At 43.0% G+C, this 6,485-nt stretch overlaps 2 pseudogenes; both read left to right on the forward strand.

The window, feature by feature from the left end:
• The first annotated feature begins 1,882 nt into the window (after positions 1-1,882).
• On the forward strand, positions 1,883-2,666 carry LOC123129814 (BTB/POZ and MATH domain-containing protein 1-like; annotated as a pseudogene).
• A 1,522-nt stretch (positions 2,667-4,188) lies between these two features.
• On the forward strand, positions 4,189-5,246 carry LOC123129815 (BTB/POZ and MATH domain-containing protein 1-like; annotated as a pseudogene).
• Positions 5,247-6,485: the final 1,239 nt, after the last annotated feature.

Here is a 6,485-nt window from a genome sequence, read left to right on the forward strand (position 1 = left end):
TATGGCTTTCAAAAGACCCTGTATGAATTGTTTGTGCTCTGTTATGTTTGAAACTGTATTGGTCTTGGTTCTTCTACTAGTACTACTGCGGCTGTGTTTGAAACTGAACTAGGATGTGCATTGAACAACACTCCTTCTTCATCTACCTGATAAAGTTGGGGCTCTCCAATTTCCTGCAGAGGGATCTGTTGCTCAATAACATTAGCACTGCAATTTATATGTGCAGGTTTGTGGGAACTGGCCCTAACAACTGTCACATTTAAAATCTTCCGCTTCTGCTGTACTATGTGGTCCAGTTTTTCCTCCAGCATGTCATCATCCTCTATTTCTTGCATTCCTTCTATCCCTAGGCCAGGATCCTTCACATAGTACATGTAATCCCTCACCCCATATCCTTCAGTCTCTATCAGTGCAACTAGATTGTAAAATGTGATGTCTGACAACATCATAGTTCTCTCAAGATTATCTCTGTCATGAAAATGCATCCTCAATTCCCAAACCTCATCATCCAGACTACAAATTTATAAAGAAACATAGTGGTGTATAAGTGTTCAATTATAACACTTATGAAAAAGCAGGACAACATCAATACATAGCTTTGGGTTGCTTAAATAACCAATGTAATACAAAGCAAAAATCTGCAATAACCCTAGCTTTGGTTCATTAAGATCTACTGCATAGGGCAGGTTTTTGTTTGCAACTTATTTAGCTCCTATGTACTGATAAAATGAGTTAATTTCAGAAACATGGTCAAGGGATAGTAGTAGAGTTAATTTAGCTCCCATTTGACAGCATCAGTATTAGTAGAGTTAATTTCACATAGTACAAAGCAAAAACTGCAATAACCATAGCTTATTTCAACTAAAAAAGACACACAGAACAGCTAATTTAAACATAATGAGTTAATTTCAGAAAGAAATCACCGCAATAACAATCATAGGGCCAACAATAGGCAATGGGGATGGGGAAGGGGATATCACTACACACTAACCCTAGCCCTAGAAACGGGTCAGATAAGTTCACAGAAGAATGGATAAGGGAAGGGGATCTCACTATACACCGCCGAAGGATGAGGCGATGTGGTGGCTTCCATTGGGATTCGCCTTCACCACCGCGGCGAAAGATCTAGCCGCCGCGTATTCCACCGAATACTCCACCTCCGCATCTGGCGTCGCCTTGCTAGGGTTCGAGCTCCCGCAGAGCTCACCGCCTGGGTCGGGATCCGCGTCGCCTGCGCCACTGCCGGGAGGACCGACGCCGCCAACCCCGTCTGCTTTCGCCGGAGTAGCCATCTGCCTACGCGATGAGAGGAGGGGAGAGAGCGGCAGGAGAGTGGGGAAGAAGGCAGACGCGAGCAGGGGAGAGAGCGGCGGCAGGAGAAGAGGGGGAGAAACGAACAGATGGGGGATGGAGGCATACGGCACCGTCAAACGCCGTCTAACGGCTGTCGGGACGGCCGACGGTGCCACGTGCGCAAAAAACGGGCCCCGTCTATCATAAACTCACTTAACTGACCCCGACCCGCCGATCAGTGCTTTCTGCAAAAATATTACGGAAGACACGGTGTTTTCTGAAAAAAATGTATTGTAGTGGTTTTCGCAAACCTTGCCTTCAATGTGGTGGTTTTGTGCAATTTAATCTTCTCAGAGGCACTTTCACAGGGGATCAAGATCAACACAGGTTCTTCAAAAGTCCGCAGGCAAAGCCAGACCAGCAAAGCACTGGGAGAAGGGGAGGACCAATGGGATTTTTTGTCAACCATGAATTCAGGGACGAAGCCGATCCCTGCCACCATGTTGCATAGCTCGCGAAGCGGAGGAATAGGGCGGTGAAGACGTAGAGCTTCACAAGAACTTGTTGATGATGGAAGTGTTGCAGGTCCATGACGCCCTCCTCGCTTCCCTCCTCCCCTTCTCACCTTTGTCTGCTTCAAGCTCCTCACCAAGAACGCCGTGGTGAGGGGTTCCATAATTGGCCTCTGGATGCGGTTAGGGGGCAGATGGTTAAGGCGGTGTTCATAAGCCAAGTGACAAAAGTGTTCGGCCCTAAAAGCCCATCTTTGGGCTTTCCAAAGTTTGTGAAGACCATTTAGCCCACATACGTGCGGAACGATTTTCTCATGATCAAGAGGGAAGACAGTGTTATCAAGGACAAGGAAATACCCGAGATCCATGTGCCACCCTCTGACCTTTCGGATAACCTTGCAATATTGCTAGAGGGGAAGAAAGGAACAAACGTGACTTTCAAGGTTCAAGGGGAGATTGTTTCTGCTCATAAGATTTTGCTTGCGATGCGGTCGGCGATCTTCGATGCCAAGTACCGCAGGCCTATGTCAACGAGGGACAAAGAGTCACATGACATAACTATCGACGACACGCAACCTGCTATTTTCAACGCATTTCTTCACTTCATCTACACGGATTCATGCATTGCCTTCCATGGTTGGTCTTGATGATGATGACAAAAGAGAAATGGTTAAGCACTTACTTGTGGCTGCTGATAAGCATGTGATGAAAAGGATGAAGTTGATATGTGTAGGCATGCTATGCATGAGTCTTGATGTTGAGACCGTGGCGACAATATTAGCTCTAGTTGAGCAACTTCATTGCATCAACCTCAAAGATGCTTGTATTGAATTTATGCTCTCTTCGAATAGAAGCTTTTAAGGAGAAGTTGGAGAAACCTTCCACCCGGTTTTGGGAAGGTTCCTAGCAGCTTCCCTTCTACTTCTCTTTTGCATTTCTCTCTACCCGTTTTTATCGATTTTCATTTTGTTTTTATATTTTTCCTGTTTGTTATTTTTTATATTTACAAACATGTCGACTTTTGTTGAATACATGTTGAAGATTTTTCTATACATGTTTAAAAAATAGATGCACATTGAAGTTTTTTCGAATACACATTGAACACTTATCTGAAATTCCGAATATATGTTGTACATTTGTCAAATGCATATGGAATATTTTTTAACATGCATCTAACATTTTTTTTTAAAATATCATGAACATTTTTTTAAAACATGCGTAAAAAATTGAAGTGTTACAAACATTTTTAATGGAAAAACAAATTTTTTATATGTTAATGACATTTTTGAAAATTTCCAAACAAAATTTGGTATTTCACTAACACTTTTTTTCCATGCCTCAGCCTTTGCTGTTTCTATTTTGGTTATCAATCCTCTATGTCCATAATAGTTCATATTTATTTGTACTTTCCCAGACTGAGAAAAAAATGAACTTTTTGAAAAGGAAACAAGATAGTTGATCCCTGAAATTCTGAACTTTCTATATGTAGATTGACATGATATTTTGCTTCTAGTTGGTAATAGCATATCATTGGAAATTTCACCTGTATTATAATATTATACATAGCTTTTTATGCCTGGTTCATGCTATTCCTCTTTTGCAGATTGTGTAACCCGTGGTATTGGTTCTTTTTGCTTCGTGGGCTATAATCGATGTGTTAATTAGGTGGTAAGCTCTTCGTTTGTATGCCACTTTCATGGGAAAACCCTCTCTCTTACAAAACATTCCTTTGGAATCAGTTGAACATCTTATATTTGTGAATGGAGGGAGTACTTTACAATCTGATCATAGTAGTTTGAATTTCAGTAGTAGTGAACTGGAGATGTGAACTCTCAGGCATGTATATTAGAATTCACTGGAGTTCTCCATCTAGTAGAATCGGTTAAATCGTGGACAAGGTAAACTGGCCAATCCTCGATTTTGAGGTATACTACATGTTTGGGAGGTAGGATCGAAAGAATGCTAAGGTGGTAGATGAAAATTGACGGTACTACTTGAGATGTCGGAGGCACTAACTTAGGCTCGAGGTGAAACAGAGGCTCCTCCAGTGACGTGTCTTGCATACCGCACTCAACACTGGAGGTACATGGTGACGTGGCTGTGTGAGAAGAGGGAACCACATGTTTCTTTTGCCAACGGATAAAACCGTAAAAACCTAAGAATAAGAGTTTATACTGATTCCTATCTTATATTATTATATAACCACTGCACGACAGCACAAAACTCCCCCCTTCCAAAGTCGAAGCACTAACCTTCCCCCAATCCGCTTGGTCACTCCCCCGCCACTCCCCCTCCCCTCCCCACCACCACCAATAGCATCGCCAAGGGCCTTCATCAAGAGTTACAACCCGTCCCAACCCTCCTCCTCCTCCCAACTCCCGCAATGGTAGCACCACATAGTTCAACAGTGAGGGCGCCATTGAGGCACACACAAGAGACGATGGAGGCCATAGCCGTGTTTGATATTGCCAGCTACAACCTGCTCAAGAGCCTTGGTAGAGGTGAATTGCACTCTTCTCCACCATTATCTATCGGCGACTACGAATGGTGCATCCTGTACTACCCCGACAGTTTCGGGGATGAGGGGAGCCAAGGTACGCCTCTGTCTTCCTCAAGCTCCTGACCAAGAACGCCCTGGTGAGCGCGTTCTACAGGTTTTGTCCTTTGGATGCGGTTAGGGGACAGATGATTAAGGTGGTGTGCCAAGTGATAGAAGTGTTCCACCCTAAAAGCACATCTTGGGGCTTTCCAAAGTTCAAGAAGACTACCAAGTCGACGTAGCAGACATACGTGCGGAACAATTGTCTCATGATGGAGTGCGAAGTCTGTGTTGTCAAGGAAGAACAAGAGATCCATGTGTGGCCCTCTAAACTTTTGGATAATCTTGCAACATTGCTAGAGGGGGAGAAAAGAGCATAAATGACTTTCAAGGTTCAAGGGAATATATTTTCAGCTCGTAAGATTTTGCTTGCGATGCGGTCGGCGGTCTTCGACGCCAAGTTCTACATGCCTATGGCTATGGGGGACAATGAGTCAAATGACATAACTATCGACGACATGCAACCTGCTGTTTTCAAGGCATTTCTTCACTTCATCAACATGGATTCATTGCCTTCCATGGTTGATCTTGGTAATGATGACAAAAGAGAAATGCTTACGCAGTTACTTGTGGCTACCGATAAGTATGCGATGGAAAGGATGAAGGTGATATGTGAAGGCAAGCTATGCAAGATGCTTGATGTTGAGACCATGGCGAAAATATTAGCTCTAGGAGAGCAGCTTCATTGCAGCAACCTCAAAGATGCTTGCATTGAATTTATGCTCTCTTCAAATAGAATGAATGATGTGCTCACAAGCCAAGGGTATCTATATTTCAAACGATCTTTTCCTGATGTCATTATCGATGTGTTTGAGAGAATAGTTAAGTCCCGCAAAATTTAGTATGCTAACCCGGCATGAGCTACTGCTTGTCCTTCAGTCATGGAAGATCCTTGGCATGTTGGTTTGGAGAAGGTTATGAAGTGGTGCTAAATTTAGGATGCCCATCACCGGTTGGCTTCTATCGAGTTACTTTTGATACACTAGTAAGATCTCCATGCTACGCCATGGAACCACATCAAAGTATGGAGACAAAATAGTCCATATTTGCTTGGATGGAGGGAGAAGGCCGATAGGGATAGAAGGTGGAGCACAAACATGTGAGATTGTTCGAGAAGCGTCGATGTGGTCCTGTGAAATGGTACGAGCAAGAGGGAAAACAATGTGAAGACAAGGAGGTTTTGTCGACGAGGCAATGCTAGTGAATTGACTAAAATGGACCATTAGTCTATAAACTTGTTCCAAATATGCACAATAGTTGTGTAGCTCATGGGATGTTTTCAACTTGTTAAATATGAGTGAACATGTCACAATGGCACTGACTGGTCACCATATGCGAGGAATCTTGCTCAAAGCTTTTTGTGTGCAAAAATAACCCTCATAATTTTTTGAGGTGTTTCTATGCCAAGCAATACCTCTCTCTCTCTATCTATCTCTCTCTCTCTCTCTCTCTCTCTCTCTCTCTTCGCGTCAGGCGAGACTTGGGCCGGATTTTTCTGACATGCCTAAGGCCAAATGGCTAGGAAGAGCACGATCGACGGTTTGTGTGCGGAGCTAGCATGACGTGATGTCCTGCGCTGGTTTGGGCCAGATAATATAGAAGATGGACCATACAACCTAGTGTATCACGGGTGGGTTGTTACGTCTTGTGTGCAACATTAGTGGCATAATCCCATCGCAAATGCAATGCCGCGTTTGTTGTGGGACATAAGCAGCCCTCACCTACAGGGATCGATGAAATGGGCTTGCCCAACAATGTGGTATCTAATAGTTTTGGGAAGCTTTTAAGGAGAAGTCGGAGGAACCTTCCGTCCAGTTTTGGGAAGGTTCCTAACAGCTTTCCTTCCACTTCTCTTTTGTATTTATCTCCCATTTTTACCAGTTTTCATTTTGTTATTCTATTTTTTCCTGTTTGTTTTTCTATTTTTGAAATACATGTTGACTTTTGTTGAATACACGTTGAAAAAAATTAGATACACATTGAACTTTTTTCGAATACACATTGAACACTTATCTGAATACATGTTGAACATTTACCAAATGCATATGGAACATTTTTTAACATGCATCCAACATTTTTTA

This window comes from Triticum aestivum, chromosome 6A (assembly GCF_018294505.1).
Source record: "Triticum aestivum cultivar Chinese Spring chromosome 6A, IWGSC CS RefSeq v2.1, whole genome shotgun sequence".
Classification (NCBI taxonomy): domain Eukaryota; kingdom Viridiplantae; phylum Streptophyta; class Magnoliopsida; order Poales; family Poaceae; genus Triticum; species Triticum aestivum.